We start from the raw sequence: 21,364 nt of genomic DNA, 5'->3' as shown, positions 1-21,364 counted from the left end.
TCTGACACCCACCGGGAGGGTCCCTGTTGGAGAGAAGGCAGGGGTGGGCTGGATGACTTGGGCAGCTGCTAAGAAGACAGGTTCGCTGCCAGCCGGAGCACAGAAATTCTTTACCAGGAAAGGGGAGGTGACGTAGCCTGCTGGGTAAACTGGAAATTATTAACCACAGGATGAGTAGAATCAAAAAGAGCTGAAAACTGATTGTTGGCTTTACCGGGAGTTGTAAACATGCTAGGAAAAAAAGGACAAATACATTCGAAATGTTTTTTTTTTTCCTGAACCAGGAAGCACCATTTGCAATAATTCTGTCAAGTAAAGCTCTCAAGTGTTCTCTCCTGCTGGTATTTCAAGGTTGGTTTTGTTATTTCTTCACACAGATGGCCTAGGAAACACTCACCACACTCAATATATTTTTCTTTTCTTTCTCCCTTTTTTTTTCGCCCAAAGAATCTGGGTCTTTGTAATCTGCCCATTGCTTATTTTCTTTCTATTTCTGATTTAGATAAAACACTGACTTAAAAGGACCTTCGAGACTATTTACATCACAGGAGAATTTGAGATTCTTTTTTATCATAAAAATAATAGGTCCAACTTCCTGCAGTCATCAACTAACATTTTATCGAGCATTTACAGTGTGTCTGGATATGTGGTAGTTCTATTTTTAAATGGATTTATGTTGTTGTCGTTATTGAGTTGTATGAGTTCTTTACATATTTTGGATATTAACCTTTTATCAGATATATGATTTGCAGATATTTTCTTCCATTCTGTAGGTTGCCTTTTCATTTTGTTGATTCTTTCTTTTGCCGTGCAGAATTGTTTTAGTTTGATGCAGTACCCCACGTGTTGATTTTTGCTTGTCCAGCAATCCGATTTCTGGGTAGTTATCCAAAGGAAATGAAAACAGGATACCGAAAAGATACCTACGCTCCCATGTTTATTGCAGCATTATTCACAATAGCCAAGGTATGGAAAGAACCTAAGTGTCCATCAATGATGAATGGATAAAGAAGATGTGGTATACTTACATACAATGGAATATTATTCAGCCATGAGAAAGAAGGAAATCCTGCCATTTGTGACAACATGGATGAAAATGGAGGGCTTTATGCTAAGTGAGATAAGTCAGACAGAGAAAGACAAGTACTGTATGAGACCCCTTATATGTGGAATCTAGAAAAATTGAACTCATTAGAAACAGACAGCAGAATGGTCATTACCAGGGGCTGGGGTAGGGGGGGCGGTGGGAGAACTGGGGAGATGCTGGTCAAAGGGTACAAATTTGCAGTTAGAAGATGAATAAGTTCTGGAGATCTAATGCACAGCATTGTGATTATAGTCAACAATACTGTATGATATACTTTAAAGTTGCTAAGAGACTAGATCTTAAGTGTTCTCACCCCCAGAAAAGAAATGATCATTATTTGACTTATTTGACATGATGGAGGTGTTAGCTAACAGGCTATGGTAAGTATCATAATTACCATAATAAATATGGTAATTTATCGCAATAAATACAGTAAATGTATCAAATCAACTTACATGTATACAGTGTACACCTTACATTTATACAATGTAATATGTCAATTACATCTCAATAAAAATAAATTAAAAAGACTGATGTGTGAACAAACCACCCAGAGATTGTATCAAAACACAGAGCCTGAATCAGCTGCTGTGGGGCTCTGGGAGTCTGCATTCCTAACAGCTTCCAGGTGATGCCAATGCTGCTGGCCTCTGGACCACACATGGAGTAGAGCAAAGCTTATACCCCAATCTCATCTAATCCTCACGTCAGGCTGGTGGAACTGATTTCATCAAAAGAACTTAAGGAGTTTTCCAAATGAGAGGGAGGAAGACAGGCCTGAAACAATCTTCAGTTTTGGAACAGGCAATGCCAACATGGAAAGGTGAGCAGATGTGAATAAGATACCTGTGGGCAGGGGCAGGCCCAGGCTTGAGACATCCTCCTTAGCTACAGAAGACAGAAGTATAGACCTTGGGCTTTGGAGACAGAAAGACACAGATTCAAGTTCCAGCTCTGCCATTCTCCAGCTGGATGGTCCCGGGCAAGTAATGTCACCTCTCTGACCCTTAGCTTCCCCATCTGTAAAATGGGGGTAAAACCTACCACCCAGGGTAAAGAGCAAGTGAGAAACCACATTTCCAGCATTTCACATCTGCCCACCACCTGGTCCCTGCCCCGCACATGGTAGCTATTCACTCATTCAACAAACTTAATGAACACCTACTAATTTTCAGGTCTGTTCTACACACTAAAGAAAGAAAGGAAATAGACTGATGTGGTCGCCATAATAATGACCCAATGACCCCCCAAAATGCCCACGTCAAAATCCTTGGAAACTGTGAATGTGTTATCTTACATGGCAAAAGGGATTTTGTAGGTGTGATTAAGGTTAAGGACACTGAGGTGGGGAGACAAGCCTGGATTATCCAGGTGGATCCAATCTTATCACATGGCGATGAAAGTGGACAAACTTCCACATGTCAAAATGCGAGCAGCATTTCTAAATCTTCCGACCCTACTCTGCTTAGATCCTGCTCAGAGCAACCTTGAGCTTCTGAGAGGAAGTTGGAACCTTCTAAGAACCAAGTGTAGGCCTATGTTCCTCACATCTTGCAGTTCTCATCTGGGTAGCTTTCAATTTGCAGGGGGTGGAAATGACCTTCACCCACTTCCAGTTCCTCTGCAGCTGCTGAGGCCTGAAAAACCCCAGAGTCACGCACACGTGCCCCGTGAGCAGCTGCTCTTTGACTCGAGTCTCTCCACTTATGGGAAGCTGGTTTTCCTTGGAAATCAAGGGAGATTGTGGGATGAGTCTTGAGCAAAATCGAATGCTCCAAGCAACAGAGATTGAACTGGGGCAGGATGGAGGCTGTTCATTCTTAAGAATATCTTTTTCTTGCTTTAATACATGCAAATTTGAGCCCAGACGATTTGGGTATGAAAAGCTACACAATCATATACCAAAATGTGTGTTTTTAGGCCCAAGACATTTTTATGTTCCTGACCTTTGTACAGGTGTGTACATTGCGCTGTATTGCATGGCATCCTGTAGAACGTATGTGGCGTGTCTATGATCCAGTGCATTCAACAGCTGATAATCGTGACCCCATTAAGGAGGCTGACTACTTAGTCACTGCTAAGCATTTCACGTGCACGAGGAGCAGTAACAAGGACAGGACAAGAACAGGAATCCCAACTCTGCCAATTACTGGCTTTGAAACCCTGAGCCAGCTACTTGAATCTCAGTTTCTTCATCAGGAAAATGGGAGCAATACGACCATATTTCATCAGTTCTAAGATGCACAGTTTTTCACATTTTAGCTGCTCTGAAATCAGAACATGCCATACAGCCAACAGAGCTTTAGATGCGATAAAAAATGGTATTACCTGTCCAACAATCTTGTCGTGAGGATTAAAGGAGATCCTTACACTTACAAAATTCTGAGCCTTGGCTCTGACACATAGTCCTAAAATACATATCAGCAACTAACAATTTCTATCTCCAGCGCTGGGCTCTCCCACACCTGTCCAGTGATCATCTTAACTTGTCCAAGTAGGACCTTGATCTCCTTGCCCCATGCCTGCTCCTGCCCAGTCTTTCCCTTCTTAGTAAACCGTACCACCTTTCACCAGCTGCTCAAGGCCAGAAATGTAAGAGTCATCCCTGAGTCCTCTTTCCCTCATCCCTGGGGCAAAATCCATCCCCTAATTCCGTGAGCTCCATCTTCAAAATACATCAGGAAATTGACCACTTCTCCCCACCCCTACTTCTACCACCTTGGCCAGAGGCACCATCCCCTGTTGCCTTTGCTGTCACAACAGCTTCCTGACCCAGCTCCCGGCTTCCACCCTTGCTGTGTTCCCTCCCACTCTCCAACCGCACAGCACCCAAAGGATCCTTTAAAAGCTAAGTCCCTCCCCTGCTCGGAACCCTACTAGCCTCTGTCCCACTCAGGGCACAATCCACACCTTCACCTGCTACAAAGCCCTGCAGGACCTGGCCTCTCTGACCTCACATCCTCCCTCCCATGATGCTTCCCCCTGGCTAACATGTCCCTTCCACTCTGGCCACCTTGCTGTCCCTTGCACTTGCCAAGTTCATTCCTGACTCAGAGCCTTCACAGTTGCTATTCCCTCTGTCTGGCATGCTGTTCCCTCCCCTCCTTCAGGTTTCTACATTTATGTACAAGAAACAATTATGTACTCATTTGTTTATTGCCTCTCTCTCCTCCTAGAATAAAAGCCCCTCGAGGATGTCAGAGACTAACCGTCTTGTTCGCTGCTGTTTATCTTCAGCACTCAACAGTGCCTGGCATATAGTAGATGTGCAACATATATGTGTGTTGAGTGACTGAGTGAATGAATTAGTATGCATTAGGTATGCTTTCTAGACATATGAGGATATGCATGTGTATATGTTGTTATATGCACATATATTTACATACACACACTATTCATATCTGTATGTCTATATTCATATCCCTATCTATATCTATATTTATCTGTAAAACACAAAGCAGAACATACTCATTCACAAAGGGATACAAGATTTTATTTCTGGCTCTGTATTCATGGAGGAATTCTAGAGGCAAAACAATGTTGTATTTGAAGAAGCATAAGCCCAAGGTCATACAGCTACCAGGTCCATCAGAAGCCACTTTCCTAACTGCACTGGATTGCCTCTTAAAAGTCTCAGCATAAACTATGGGGAAGGAAAAAATAATAGCCAAAGAATGTTAGAGCTAGAAGGCTCTTCAAGACCTTCTAGCCCAGAGTCAACAAAATGTGTCCTACCACTTTCCCCTCTTGTGCCCTTGGCAGACATCACCAATAGATCACAGTACTTTCCCCCACTGAACTTCTGAGTCCTTCTTAACATATTGCTCCAGGCAGCCTCTGCCACTTAACTGAAATGATCTGCTGTCCCAGATCTGGCCCACCCCAATCAATTTTTGGATTGAGATTCTGAGGCCCAGAGAGGAGCCATTATTTATCCCAAATTTCATAGCATGCCAGAGGCAAAGCCCAGGTCACCATGCTGGACACCTAGTTTATGTTCCCAAGCTGGAAGGGAACTTAGAGATTATCTTTAATATGAAATCACATAGTCAGAAAGTCATTTTTTTAAAAAAGATCTTTCGTTACTTCTGATTACTTCAAAAGATTTTAATCATTTGCGGCCAAAGGCAACTCACTAGTAAAATGAGCTCGGGAATCAGACCACTCCTGGCTGCCAGGAAGTTGCTAAATAGAACCAATTTAGCAATCAAGAGACCAAGAAGAACGTCCTGCCTTTGAGGAGACCAAGAGACAGTTCAGCAAAAATAGAAAGGGGCTGAACAGCTTGAATGGTGGAAAGTGAAGGAAGAGAAACACATTTTCCAACTAAAAATGGAATCACAACTGTGTTCAGATTCCACCCCTTAGGCAAGGTACCCCTATCCTCAGCTCGAGACTAAATCCCAATTGTCCAAGCCAAACATGCAGTCCCACTCTTCTGACAATAAAACGTACAAAACTGCATGTCACAAAATTCTGACCATAGTCCTGCTGCAGGACTCGGGAAAGTTTTCTCACTTTTAAAATGAGAAACACAGAGAAATTCAGTCTCTTTTGCTTATGGCAAAAAGTTGTTGCAACTGAGTGTGATGACTGGGCTGTGGCAGCCACCTTGGCACCATGAGGGAAGCAGGCTAAGGCAGGACTGACAGGCCTAAGATGCCAGAGCAGTGGGATAGAAGGAAACCGGATGCTTGGTAACATGAAGAACCAGGGAGTCAACAGGCCCTGAAGACACTCTACATTGAATCATAGATCCTCCTTTGTTTAAACTGTTCTGAGTTAGGGTTTCTGTTACGTGCTCCCCAAAGCATCCTAACTGGCACATGAAATCACCTCTCCTTTCCTTCTAGAGATTCAAACAGGCCTAGTCAAAGCTCCAGACCTCTCCCAACTCGCAGGCATTGCACTCCCACCCTCCCAATTGTATAAAGACAGAGCAGATCCTTATATCCAAAGGCAGCTGGGAAAGCTCTACCATTACCAAAATGTATTCCTGGTGTCTGAATACCACTCTGAGTGAGGCATGGTTCTCTTTAGGTAGGCAAAAGGTCCTGGGATAGAATAAGTCCCCTAATTGTGAAGGAATTAATCATATCTCTTTCTTCTTGTAAGAAACGTGGGCAATGTGTATTACTGGAGAAGCAGGTGCCAAGACGGGAGCAAATGTACAGGGGTTTTATTAAAGGAAATGCCCATGGGATTAATGGGGGAGAGAGCGAGGGCTTGGACAGCAGTCAGACCATGATGCTCTCTAACCCTGAGGGAGGGAGAGAGGGAAGATTGGGTGGATATGTCCTAGGCTGTTGTGCTATCACAATGGTTTGGAGGGCTGTGCTTGAGCCAAAGTCTACCGTCAGAGGAGTCCTATGTCTGCCAGGGATGGCCCACCTTTGTTTTTCTGCCACATAGATGCAGCAGGGGCCCTTAGTCACTTACACACCCTGTAAGCAGAGGGCTGCAAGGGGCATTCCCTGGCTGTCACAGGCAGCTCGGGAAGAAAAAATGGGCTCGCGGGGTGGGGGAGAAGGAGACACGGGGGTCCAGCCGGAGATCAAAGTCTGTGTGATGTTCATGTGCCCTGCCACCCAGGGACTCAGTCAACCTCCTTCAGTGACGTTAGCTCAGTGCACCTATGTGTCACCTGGGTACCTGGTCGTTGTCACTGTTGTGGGAATTCAAGGCCATGGTGTGGTGTGGGCTAGGGTGGCATGAGAGGAAGCTGGGCTCACAAGGTCCAGGAGCCACAGCACCTGGGTATTATTAGTGTCACTCTGGACTCTCAAGGGCCATGCACTTTGGGGCAGTTTGAGGCAATCCACCTGGTGAACCCCAGCTGACCTCTGACTTATTCATTGTATTGGAAGGATATAAGCTCGAGTGCTGCATCGGAGATGCAAAGACACAGTGGCTTAAAGGAGAGAGCAGTCAACATGTCCCCACATATCGGGGCAAGTGCAATGTGGGAACTGGGGCCCAGGCTCCCACACTCTTGTTGCTCTGTCCTCCTTGGAGCACTGCAGAATCACATCGATGGAATAATGCTTTGGCAGCACATGTACATGCCAGGCCCCATTCTAAACGCTTTATAGCTGTGACTCTTTTAGATAGTAGTATCTCAGTTTTACAGAAAACACAGAGGTTGAATCACCAGCTCCACCATCTGTGCTCCTGGCGACCATACCCTTCAGTAAGATGCGCGGGGTGAGGCGGGAACAGTGCATGCCCTCCCCTCTTTAAGGACACAAGACAGACACCATTAGTCAGATGGCCACCCTTGGCTACGTGGCCGCAAGGATGGCTGAGAAATGCCGTCTTCGGCTGGGCAGGCCTGGGCAACGTCTCCAGTGAAATTTCTACTCCTCTGCCTGGAATGGCTCTCCCAATCTTTTTGTCATGATTTAGGCTCCGTTTACCATCATTCAAGACTCAGTTCAGTTCATCTTCACTGGGAAGACACTCCCATTCCCCACACTGGCTGGGTTAATGCCCACCCCCACCCCAGGCTCCCGTAAGTTTCTGAGATTCCTTCTATTTCAGCTCTTATCGTATGTTATTGTAAGATCCTCCCTGGGCCCAACAGGCCAACAGACGTTGTTCGGCCCACAGAGTGTTTTAAAGAAGACAGAAAAGAAAAATCATACAAAATTCCAAATATTTGTTTTCTCCTTGACAATCATAAAGTACAGCCATACTGAGCAGTTACTCTCGTGTAGGAACAGTCAACTGGGACTGAGTGGCTCCCTAATCCCTGTGCAGAGGACACAGAACTTTTCACGCAGACCCAACAACTCCCTACTGTCTCACGCCCTGTCTGCTTCATTTATTTATGTTGCCTGCCTGGCCCCTGTAAGAAGGAGGAAGGAAACCCCTGGACCACGGATTTCTTTGGGGGCAAGGTGCATTTCTTCTGGGTGTACCTTGCACTTGGCACACGGTACGTGCTCAAACGCACTCACTGAGCCTGTGACTAGATCCACGGAAACATTCAGGATTAAATTGCATTGTGGCACCGGCTTACACTCCACCCACCCCTCACCCCAAAGGATTTATATTTAATTGTCTTTGCAGAATCGGAGCCTGCGAGCAACTTCACACTGGAGACCCTTCCCAAACGTTAGAAATGCAGCAGCTTGGCCGGCCTCGTGCTCCAGCCTATCAATAGTCAGGCTGTCTCTGGTAGTGTTTCCTGGGCAGCCGCATTGTTCTTAGTGGCAGAGAAGCAAAGGCAACCTTCTAAGTCCGACCTTCCCCCTGCTTTGCTTAACCCTCCCTGGCGCCCTCCCTCGCATCTCTTTCTCTGCATGGCACGCCCCACTGTCTATTCTGCAGGATGGTTATTTATTTATTTTTTTTGTCAGCACTCATCAGTGTGGTGGGGATGGGAAATAAGAGCCCTGGCCCATGTGAAAGTGCTTTACCGGGGTCTCCAGGGAGAATCCTGTGCTGCTTGCAGCGCCAGAGGTCACCGTCACCTTGGCCTTGAGGTGGCCTGTTTACCAAAGTGAAATGAAGATATCAGTCAGATGTCAGGGAAATGCTAATGGCGGGCGCCGGGCAGGGAGCTGGGTGCGCGACTGGCTGGGCCCCGCTATCCCTTCCTTCCCAGTTCTGCAGCACAAAAGCCTCGGTGACTTAGCAACTCCGATAAGAGGTCAATAGGCAAATGTCAGGTCCCTGATTGAATGCTCCTCTTGGCCCGGTTGCAGAGCCTTCCAGACTGCCTCTCTCCCTTTTCCACACCCCTCCATACATCTATTCAACGGGAGGAAGGGAAAGTGTTTGTTTGAAACCCTGGCCCACCCTTTCCCTATCTCTGGCAGGAAAGAAAGCCTCATCCCTCGGGTCCCAACGTCTGCAAGCACAATGAGAACCGGCATCGTTATCCCTCGGCCATAGATGGGAAAAGCGGGGTGTTGACCATGGCTCATCACTTAGGAGGATGGATGGGACTGGATTCTGCAGCGGCAAAGGACAGGAAACAGTGGAGCCCTGTTTACGGCTGTGTGATAGATAAGCACAGCCGTGCAGCCTCCCCACACTGGGCCTCATTAAGAAGTCACTACCTGAAACAGGACCCCAGCGTCATGAGGCCCAAGATGAAGCAGGCCTATTAGGTCTGTCTCCCAGGGGAGCAGCTCCTTTTCACATTCCTTCTATTGCTTTTCCACCCTGGGGGTTAACATCTGAGATGCGCTTCCCCTGCTCTGGTCCAGGGAGTCAGGCTATACCTCTGCTAGAGCTGGCCAGCACCCCATCATCTTCAGGCACCCCATCATCTTCAGACAGCCCCCTTTCCGCCCTCCCAACTTCAGCTGGCTCCTCCTTTGGGCTCTTTTGTGAGAAGCTAAAGAGTTACTTTGTTTGTATTCAACACCCAGGTCTTTCTGCAAACTCTTCTTGCTCCCCAGTCAGCAAACTGCTTCGTTCCTTCTCTGGGCTTTTTCCTCCAGCCCTGCATTTGTCACACTAAACCCCTCCCTTCAGGGAGCCCTGCCCTGCTCCTTTCTAAAGCTAGACCACTCTCTAGTCTGTTGATGGCATTTCAGGGCAAAACAACAGGAAAATGATGATCTCTTCCACATTTCCAGAATCAAGTTTAAATTATCACCAGCTTGCTAAGGCTCTCCTTGCCGCCTGTGAAAGAGCAGTGTTAAAAATGTGGTTTCATTTTTCCTGCCACAAGGGTGGGGATTGAAAAGAAAAGCCCCCTGGTTCCTTCCAAGCCTGAGAGCAGAACTTTGGGGTCCGTCGGCCATGACAAGTTCCTTTTGTTCCCACCGGTCACCGACTTTGTGATCATTTGGTGAACACCGCCAGTAGGATTTTGCAGCAGGAGTGCACAGTCCTGCAGAGAGGGTAAAACCAAGAGAGCAGTGCTCACCAGCAACCCAGCAACGGGGACTCAGGAGTTCTTGTAAAGCTTGGAGGATGCCTGACGAGCTCCCCTGTGGGAAACATGGCCTGGGAGGCAAGGATGGCAGGAGATGAAGTCCCTGGGTTGATGCATGCGCATTCTCCCTTCTCATATTTCACGGGAAATGGGGAGTGTCTGGGTGGTGCTGAGCATGGCACAGACCGTAGAGAAAATCACCCACTTAAAGCTCAGGAAAAACAGTGACAAACAGAGCAGTCTCAAACTATTTTCTCTTCTTCAGGAAATCAAGTGATGTCTAGAAGGACTGGCCCTGCGTGTGTTTGGGTTTTTCGGAGGATGGAGGGTTCCACAGGACCACAGGGACCGGGGACTCTTGTGGAATAAGTGGGAGGCCTCACACTTATCCCTATCTGCTGGCTATTTTCCCTTTGTGCCCTCCACCCACCCCCAGAGCGATTCCCAGCCCTGGAAGGTTGACCCCTCTGGACTGTGTCACTCAGTCTCACTCAGCCTCTGGTTTCTGGTTGTTTGCCCAACAGGAGGCACTAAAAAGAAACGGGAAGTGAGGAAGGGAGAGAGGTTGGGGCATTTCTTCCCCGTTGCCATCTTCCTAAGGCACAGGTCTCTGGCAGTTGTGTGACTCTTCAGACCTGGGGATGGTAATGGCTTCTGCTATTATTAGTTGTATCAGTTATCTACTGCTACATAACAAATCACCCCAAATGTAGGGATTCAAGGCAATCATCATTTATTTGCAGATGATTCTGCAGTCAGGGCTGGGCTCATCTGGGCAGTTCTTCTGCTGGTCAGGGAATCACTCATATAGCTGCCATCGTCTGACAGGTTGACTAGGTGGATGACCTGATTGGGGATTGGTGCTGTCTGTTGGCTGGGTGCCTTGGTTCTCCTCTGCGTGGCCTCTCATCGTCTAGTAGGCTAGACTAGGCTTCTGTACCTGGAAGTCCAGGTCATCTTCCAAGAAGATGAAAGCAGAAGTTGCAAGGCTTCCAGAAGCCTTGCTTTGGACCTCTCACGACACCACTTCTAGCACTAGCACAACACCACTTCTAGCACTTGACCAAAGCAAGTCCCAAGACTAGGTCAGAGTCAGGGAGTGGGAAAATGGACTTCGTCTTTGAATAGGAGCAACTGCAAAGTCTTTTTGCAAAGGGGCCTGGATATTGGAGTGGGAAGAATCTGTGACCATAACTTGCAATCTAGCACCATAGTTTTTGGATACCTCAAATTCTTTGGTTCTCTTAATTTTCCATTCCCATGTGAGTGGTGCCTTCATTAATCTCTCTTCAATAGAATCATCTGAATGAAGTTCTATTTCCTGCCAGGACCCTGGTAAATATACCTTACGACAGTAGCACTATCTCCGTTCACTGTATAGTTATTATTGCCATTGTTGTTGACATGTAGCCCTTGACTTGCTAGCAGTTTGATTTGCAGAGTCACACTTATATCCTTTGTGCATTTACAACTGTGGCATTTCATGTCCAATGCAGCCCTACTCATATGAAGAAAAGCTGTCTCATCGGGAGCAGCTAACACTTTTCCAGCATGCACTATGGCCCAAACACTGTCTGAGAATTCTGTGTGGTCAAGATCTGACTCGATGCACACAGCAGCCCTGAGAAGGAGACACCACCTACAGAAGAACAAACTAAGGCACTGAGAGGCTAATTAATTGGCTCAAAGCCACACAGCAATTGGGAGAATGACTGTCAAAATCTTCTCAAAGAAAATTTTCTGATTTTTTTGGCATTGATATTTTTTCAGCTTGTGAAGAGTGAGAAATCACAAAGAATTTAAGAAATTTGAATGTTGTCCAGCATCACATGCAATAATATGGGCATGATTTGTTCTCCTTTGTACAGCGTAATTGATAACCGTGTCAGAATGCTACGAAATATGTAGTGCGTAGGTATATAGCATGTCTTAAATTTATCCCTGTGTATGTTGATTTTTGTAGACAGATAGGCATCAGACCTGTGGTCTGGAATGCATCCCTGAAAATAAGACATGGCTTATATTATTTTGCCTTGCCTCACAGTTACACAACACAGACTGTGGCTATTCCACTATATTCCACTGGGGGTTTGCTTTGAGTATCCACCGTGCTCAAGTCCACTCTCACTGGCTTGTTATTGCAGGGCTACTGGTGCTCAAAAAATCAGACCCTTGCCCACAGGTGAGTTTCTGGGGCCTGGCTAGTAAAACATATGTCAGAGAGCACTCAAACCTCCATCCAGCTCTCCACTGGGGTGTGGCTCTCAATGTCCAGAATAAGCAAAACCCTAGAAATATTTTCTTGAAGAAGGGCACCGTATTTGTTTTGTGGAAGGTGTCTCTGTCATTGGAAGATAAAATGATTCCATTCTCCCACCTGGAGTGCCTGAGTAGCTTTCTGATTGGCAGCCCTGCTTCTTGCCTTGTGTCCATCCAATCCATCCTCCATCCAGAAAGCGGAGTGATACTCTTAAAACATAAATCAGGTCATCTGTCTCTCCCCTGCCTCCAAACTACCACAACACATTCAGCATCTCCCTCAGACTCCTTCCTATGATTGTGCCTACTTCTCCGACTTCATCTCATGCCCTTTCCCCCTTGGTCACCCAGGCTCCGGCCACACATGCTTCCTCGCTGCTTAACAGACATGCCAAGATCACTCCCTGCTCAGAGGCTCTGCACTTGCTGTTTCTTCTACCTAGGAGGCTGTTCCCTCAGATCTCTGTGTGGCTGGCTCCTTCTCATTGTCTCGCCTTGAATGCCACCTCCACCGAGAAGCCCTCCCTTCTTGCTCTTTCACATCACTCAGTAATCACAGCACTCGTCACTAGCAGTATCTTTCTAGTTACTTAGCTGTGCACTTTCTTTTCCCCGTGAGCAGATGAGCTCCATGAGAGGAGTAGCACTGTCTGGGGTCACAGACACAACCCACCGATTCTGGGTCCGTCTCCAGGTGGCTCCCCATTCACAGTTCTAGCCACAGCACCAGCCTGCTTCTGGAACAAGTGCTGGCATTTTGTTCTCAGCAGCTTTGGAAACCAGATCTCATTCCCAAACCTCGTGACTCAGTCGGCAGCAAGAGAGAAGGCTGGGCTGGGGACACAAGGGTGCCTTCAGTCTTCAGAGAGATAGCAGTCCTCCAAGGAACCAAGCCACAGATAAAGCCTGAGAATCAGTCCCGAGGGCTGCCCTGTTCGCTGGAAACTGACCCCCTCCTAAACCCTGCCAGCTCTCAGCATCTCATGCATTCGGCTATCTCCCAGCCTTTTGAACGTGCCAGTATCGCCTAGCTACGGAATTACCACGCAGATAGGGCTCCAGGGATGAAATTAGATTTCCCTTTGCAGAACAAAGACAAACACACATTCCTCTAGCCCATCCTGGGAGAGCTGCATTGGGAGGGCCTGCTTCGGGGCCAGGCATTGAAAGCCCATGGGCTGTCTTGCTTGCTTCAGCAGTTCCTGGCAAAGTGCAACGGAGTTCTCCGGCTTTGAAATCTAATTGCCTGCCCATGGCTGTGAATCCATCTCCAAAGGCAAAAAAAAAAAAAAAAAAAAAATGTTTTAAGTGAGGGTGTGAGGGGGACGGGGACAGTTCTCACGGAACCAGCCGAGATGAACCCATTTAAGCTTTGGCATGATACCTTTGGGGGAGGCCAATTTTTAATACTCTAGTCTGAGAAGCTCCTGTTTAAAAGAGAAAGATCCATAAATGCAGCTTCTGTCAGTAATGAGAAAATGGAAATCACAGGCAAAATCAGAAAACTCATTCCCCCAGAATCTTAATGATCTCCAGAATAATTGTGCTGGTTTCTCAAATCAAGGAGTGAATGGTGACAGCTCCGGATTTTCCTATGAGGGTCAGATGGGTTCATGTTTTTTTAATTGGGCTCATTTCTAAGCCATGTGCTTGTCATGATACCTTAATCCCTTCGCTGTCCCCCAGAAAAATGCTTTCTCTCTCCGTGTTTCCCTCAAACAAATGCAGCTTCTCAAAGGCGATATGAGCCTCCCTCTCTTGCAAACAGATTTCTTATCATATGACTGCTCTGCTGTGAGTGAACCTGCATTTCTCTTGCATAAGAGAGCAATTTCCTGAAGGTAAAAAAAAGGGGAAAAAAATCCAACTGCTAGCCGCTCCTCGTTTTCCATGTAAATATCTGGAGCCTCAGCTCCCAAATATAATGGGAAAGAAGCGGCTTTATTTTGGGAGGATGAATATCAATCTTTCAGATGGCAGTGAAATGCTTTCTTGCATTTGTTTTATTTGGCGGGACTCACAGCAGGAAGAAATTTGTCAACAATTTTAAGGGTTCTCCAGGACAAAAGATAACTTCTGGTAAGATCTCCTAGCAGCTTAGAGTTCAACAATAATTAACAAATTAGAAAACTCTGCCATTATGGCCAAATATAAATTAGTGGCCTTAATTTAGGAGGCTTAAAACAAGGAACGAGATCTTAAAAGTAATAAAAATAATAATGAGCCTCAGGATTAAAAAAAAAAAGGAAAGTGTAATTTCTGAAGTGTGCTCAGAGGTGTGAAAGGTGACAGCAGCCATCGATTAAATAATGAAGCACCAGCTCTTTGACAGACATTGGCCATACCATGAAGTCTCAGGGGAGCCTCAGATCTGTCTTGGCCATTTCACACTCCTTCTAGGTTCTGACTACCAGCTTTATCCCACCCAGAGAGGACAGTGAGTCCTGTCCCGGGTCGAGTGTGAGGGTCAACTCTGCTAGTGGGGGTGCAGTGTCAAAGAAACAGGAAAGAGGGAGGGAAGGAGAGTAGGAGGGAAGAGACGACCATTCTACAGTCATTAACTGATTGAATAAAAGCTTGTTACGCATCCATTATGTGCCACTGACACTAGGTGCCCAGGAGACAATAGCGAGCAAAGCAAGACCCCACTCCAGCCTTCTTGGAGCTTACGGAGGAGATAACTTCAACTACATAAATACATAAATAAATAAACACAAGACTGTTGCTTTGCTGAGTGTCACTGGGAGCGCATGGGTGCAGGAATAACCAGGAGACAAGACCTGTGTGGTGGGCAGCGTGTCCGGGGTGTGAGGGAGTTTGGGGTGAACGGCCACTAGGTTTGAGTGCTTTCACATGCCACGTCCTGCCTAAGTATTCTTACAAGTATCATCTTATTCACTTCTCACACCAGCCCAGTGGGGCAGATGCCATTATAATCCCATTACAGACAAGTCCCCTTAGGCTCAGAGAGGTAATATTGCTCACCCAAGGTCACAGGGCTTATGATGTGGAAGAGCTCAGACTCAAAACCGGGTGGACCTGTCTCCATCGCCCGTGACCCTGAGCAAACAGCATATACAGTCCTCCCAGGACTGGCAGAGATAGGCAAGGCCAACCTCCCCGTCCTCGCCTCCCTGCACTTGCCTCCCCCTCCTCTCTCAGGCAAGCACACACGCACACACTCATGCTCTCTCACACGCACACTCACACACAGTCTTACACACACACGCGAGCGCATGCACACACACACACGCACACACCCTGCCCTCCTGCTCCCAGAAGCCAAGGTGACCCTCAGCTTGCTGCCAGCTTCCCCACTTCCTTCCTCCCCAGTTGAAATGTTCCTTCGGGTCCAGTGTGACTCAGGCTATGGGCAAAGGGAGATGCTGAGCTCCCACCAAGGGTGCGGCTGAGCACCCCTGAGGAAGGAGCATCTGACCTGGACCTTGGAGCGTGAACAGGCATTTGGCCAAGAGAGCAGAAAGAAGAGCTTTCTGGGCAGCTGCACATGGAAAAGTGTGGGCATGTGAGAAGCAGAGCACATCTGGGGAAAGAGGATAACGTTGGGTGGCTGGCTCAGACGTCCCCCTCCCCACTCCCCTCAGCGCCCCCCCTGCAGCCTGCTTCTCCCCAGGATCCCCCGTCTCAGCAGAGGCACCACCAGCCCCCCAGGGTCACAAGCCACAAATATAGGCGGCACCCTGGCACCTGCCCACTCACTCGTCCAAGCTGTCACCAAATCCTCCTAAATATAACGCGAATCTGCCCACCGCTCCGCCCCATCTTTGCTGCTGCCGCCCGCCTTCCCGCACCCCCCAGCTCCTCCTGGACTGCCGTCACAGGCTCCTGACGGTGCCCCCGCACCCATCACCCTGCGCTCCTGGAGCAGCCGGGGTGACCTTCATCTCTGCACATCAGAATCCCTGCTGGAAACCCCTTCCCAGGGCACCGCTCAAACACCCCTCCCTGACAAAGGCTCCCGCCCCCAGACAAGGTCAGATCCCCTGTTTCATGCCTCATGACTTGCTGTTCTTTCCCTCCCTGATGCTCAGCAAAGTTGACACTTCTGCACACACGTCTGTGATTGCTCGGTCTGACACTTGGAGCTACAGGAGAGTAGGTACTGTCCCCACCCATCCCCGGTCCTACACACAGCAAGCCTGCTGTAAATTTTTTTTGAGTGGATGGGTAAATGCTAAAGCCTGGAAGTATGGCACAGATGGGACCTGTAGGCGAGTGGGGGAGAAGGACGCATTCCTGGAGGGTCTCAGTCACCACACCGAGTGATGCAAGGACGGCCTTGGCAGTCTCTCTGGGATGGAAGGGTTGCACTGACCTCCTTCTTCCCTGCTGCGGGCAGACTTTGGAAAATGGCTTTGGGCTCACTGCAGGGGCCCTCTCTCCACGAGCAAATTTGGACTGCTGAGGAAACAAACCTGGGGAAGGTATGTGGAAGGCGAGGTGCTGACACCTGCCACCCATAGACAGGCGGCACCTCGGTCCCTCCCACAAGCTTTGATGCCCAAGGATGCCCAAGGCTCAATAGGGTCCTGGAAGCTGGCAAGGTGTCTAGCACCTTCCTCGGGCTCCAGAAATTGTAGCCAGGCAGCTGGGGAAGATGGGGGGATGCCTTCTTGGTGGGCTGTACAATGCTAATAACATTCCTGCAGCTGCCCGAGGGGCAAAGAGGTAGATAGTCTTACTCGTGATGACTCCAGGCCCCCAGGCCAGCCAAAGGGTCCTGGCAGTCATATCAATGCATCCGAGAACGGAGAATCCTCTGGATCCTCACACCATGGCCCAGCCAGAAACACACCATGGAAAACATTCATTCATCCATTCCTTCATTCACACGGCAGACGCTGACAGTCTTCCTTGATCCGGGCCCCGGGGCTACAACAGAGCTGGTGCTGTCCCCGTGGTATTTAGAGCTGGTGCAGCGTGAACAGGTGGGGTGCTAAAAGAACCTGGGCCCTGGGCATGTTTGGTTTATTCTTAAAAGAAAATGTCTTCCAACATTTAAAACAGGCAATTTCACATCAAAGTCTAAGTTTCTGGCTTCTCTTAAAAAAAAAAAAAAAAACTGGAGGATTCCATTCCCTCTTGGCATTAATTTCTGCCGTCCCGCTAGATGGTCATGAGCTCTGCACCCCATCAGCGCTCCCACTCTCTGTGGACTTACACTCAGTCCTACTAGCTCTCTGGCCCCTGTCAGCACCTGAGACGGACAGTCAGTCATCAGATAATCCTCCTACTGGGGGATCACGTGTGCGATGAGGGACACAGAGGAAAAACAGAAGAGGGTTCCTGAGCCCTTGGCCTGATGGGGTTGCGGCCCCCCCACTACGGAATGCAGGGAAGCCTCCTGTTGGCCCCCGTTCATCTGGGTCACCCAATCCTGTCCTCTGAGGTGGAGGAGCTTCAGACTCAGCAATGTTCTGGAGACCAAGGCAGCCAGGTGTGGAGCGAGTCACCCGGGCCTCTTCCCAGTTCAGGTGCCATGGAGCACATTTCGAATTCCGACAGACGTCCCCCGCGGCTCATTCGATGGTGACAAACCCATCTCCCTGAACATGTAGCATCTTCAGCAACACCAGGCATGACACCCACTGCACCCCTGATCTAAAACCCTCCATGACTCTCCGTGGCCTCGGCTTGATACTCAAGGCCTGCTCCAGCTTGGCCTTGTGCCCTCTTTACCTCACCCTACTCTTCTGTCCCACAGAGCCTGGTCCCAGCCAAACTGCCCCAGTGTACACCTCCCAGGGAACGAGCGTCCCCTTCCCTGCCCTAGTTCATCACTCCCGCCAACACCTTCCCTTCTCCCTGCCTTCATCTGTCCCTTCCTGACCTCTCTCCCAAGGACCCAAGCCAACCCCTCCAGGAGGCCTTTCTGAGGCCCTAACCGAGTGTGACCACTCCCTCCTGAGTCCTTGTGTTTAAGTCAGGTGGTTTTCCATGACAAAGCCCAACTGGGAGAAGAGACTCACACATCTATACTTGCCAGGGCCAGAGCAGACCCAGGGCTGGTGTAAGGACGGCAGGAAGCTGCCTATCACTACACCTCTCACCCTGCCTCCCCGCCCACCTTTGGGCAGCCTCTGTCCAGGTGGCAGGCCCTGAAGGACCCAGGCTCACTTCTTGCCAGCATGACAAGTCCATGGAAAGAGCCCCCTTTCCCATAGCTCCAGCGAAAGTCCTTCAACTGACCCTCAGCGGCCTGGACCGCTCACTGTGGCCGGAGAGACGGGTCAGCCACGCCTGGATCACATGGGGTGAGACCAGAGGAAGCATCGTTTCCCAAAGGAACAAGTTTCTGGACGAAGAGGGCTTGGAAGCCTTCCAAGCACACACAGTAGATGTCATCGGCTCCTTGGCTGTACGTCTCTTTAATTACGTACCTTACTCCACCAGGACCCACGGCTGGCTCACTTTTGCAGCCCCTCCAGGGTGTGGCTTTATGCCCTACACATAAAGCTTATGGAATTAAACTCTAGTAATTGACATCATCTCTGCTAAGAAAGATCCTGACATATATGTCCTCAAAGTGCCGTGTCTGTTCATTTTCTCTCTCTAACAGACAAAAACTCCCTGAGAGCAGGCCTGGCTTCTCTTTCTTCAGTGTCATCCGTGGTCTACCACAGCACTGGGCACCTGGCTGACCAACAACTCTCTATTGATGAGAATCCTAGAGCACATCACCGGGAGAATAGAGGCTTCCCAGTCGGACAGAGCTGGGTTTAAGTCGAGGTTTCTTCCACCTCTTATTATCTGTGCCTTTGTCAAGGGATCAGTCAGGATTCAAGTGGGGAAGAGGCCGCTAGGGTCATGGGATAAGGGCTTTATTATTGGAGTTCGACCTTACACCTTGTGGGAGAAGGAAGGTTGGGAGAGGGGAGTGGGAGGGTCAGATGGCTGACGGGCTGGTGGATCCGGGAAGCCGAATGGGACTGGGAAGGGGGAGCTGGTGGGGGAGAAACCAGGGGGCTGCTGCCTTCGTGCATCTGCCAGAGTGTCTGCGGGAGGACAGCTGGACACAGAGCCAAAGAGAGCAAAGGCCCCCAGGCACCACTGGCCCTTCAGCATCTCACCGCCACCACATCCAACGAGGTCCGAGCTGAGTATGGCCGCTGCTCACCTCCACTTCCGGATTCTGGCACACGTGTCTCCTTCCACCAGTCACACCCAGAGCCATGCAGGGAAGAGGATTCCAGACAACACAGTCCAAATCACCTCAGTCAAATATTGGACCCCTCTGAGCCTCTGTTTCCTCATCAGTGAAATGGGTATGTTACTGCTTAGTGCAGGACACAACAGGCACACAAATTTCATTTATTTTAATAATTATTTATATACTAAAAAGGTATTATTACTTATTAACCTTTGCCAGAATCTGGTTACTAATGGAAACTTCTGGCCCTTCCCTCCCACCATGGCAGTGCCTTTAAGAATTTCCACCCCAAATCATTCAGGTAGAGGAAGACAAATACAGTCTGACCTCACTTAGACGTGGAATCTGAAAATGTTGAACTCATAGAAACAGAGAGGAGACAGATGGCTACCAGGAGCTGGGGGGTGGGGAAATGGGGAGGTGCCGGTCAAAGGGCAGACACTTTCAGTTATAAGATGAATAAGTTCCAAGGATCTAACGTACAGCATGGCAACTACAGCGAACAATTCGGAAAGTTGATATGAAAGTAAATCTTAAATGTTCTCACCACGACAACAACATGGTGATTATGTGAGGTGAAGGATGTGTTAACAAGCCTTGTTAGGGCCAACACTTTGCAATATATCCATGTATCAAATTATCACATGGTACACCTTAAGCTTACAAATGTTACGCATCAATTACATCTCAATTAAGCGGGCAAAGAAAATTCCATCCCCAAAGCCCCCAAGCTCTGGCAGTGGCCTCAGAGAGCAACCATGACTAAATTTAAGTCTCAAATTTGAACCAACATTAATTATTGCCCTAAAGGAGTGGCCTATCTCTGTAGTGCTCTGGCCTTTCACAGAACCAGGGTCCTCTGGTCCATGGGCCCATTTAGAGGTCATTCCCATTTCCCACCCAGCTTGCATCTGGGGTCATACTGGTATGAGAATTGGACAGGTGGCATGAGGTTCTAACCTTTCAGGTGTACGCGAGTCACCACTTGCAGCCTGGGGAGAGCTGCCACTTCCTTGGGGAGCCCTGACTCCACAGCTCCTATAGCTACAATTTGCCTCCCCAAAGGATAAACCCAAACGAACACCTTGCCAGGAAGCAACAGCTATCCTGTGACTTCAGAAGACATCTTTCTCTGGGAACTGCAGAGCTGGGCTTTAAGGCCCGTGGGCCACCTCCTGGGGTGGGGCTGGAGGGGACTGGGAGGAGGAAAGGACTTCTCAGCTGCTTGGGGGAGACAGGGAAAGAGAGAGAGACAGAGACAGAGACAGAGAGAGACAGAGAGAGAGAGAGAGAGAGAGCAGTTGTAATACCATGGCAACGGTGAATACTCCAAATAGATTTGTTTAGTTCAAAGACTAATATTCAGGGAAACAAGACAACTTGCTCTGGGCTGCTCACAGGTCCCTGAAGGCTGGTTCAGATGAGACCTGGGCTGGGTGGGTTGAGACCTGGTGGAGGGGACCCACTTCCTCAGAGCTGGGGAAACTGAGGCTAGGAGAGGGGAAGGAACCGGTCCATCGTTACCTAGTTTGTCAGCAGCAGCTCCAGCAAACATGTAAACGGCTCATTTGTTCATTTAGGCAACATATTTATTGAGTGCCTACTATGTACCAGGCGCTATTCTAGGTGCTGGCAGTATGGCGTGGGATACTTGAAGGGTCCATTGCTGGTAGAGTGAATGTGTAAAATTACCCCGTGCCAAGCTTGCTGCAAGCGTGTGCGGTGCGCTGCTTGATCCTCGCAGACAAAACCCAAGCAGGTGCGATCCCGTAGTACAGCCGGAGCTCAGGCACTCGCCAGGGTCACCCACCCAGTCTGCCTGAACTCTGCGACCACAAGGTGCCTTCGCCTCTTTCCCACATCACCACCCACACGCTCGACTGGAGTGACTCTGAGCTCAGAGACCCCAGTCACCTAAACCCCTGGGAGTTGGGTCACTGGGGGCTCTGAGAGA

The sequence above is a fragment of the Balaenoptera ricei genome, chromosome 3, assembly GCF_028023285.1.
Source record: "Balaenoptera ricei isolate mBalRic1 chromosome 3, mBalRic1.hap2, whole genome shotgun sequence".
NCBI classification, from domain to species: Eukaryota; Metazoa; Chordata; class Mammalia; order Artiodactyla; family Balaenopteridae; genus Balaenoptera; species Balaenoptera ricei.
Note: the sequence above shows the minus strand (reverse complement) of the source record.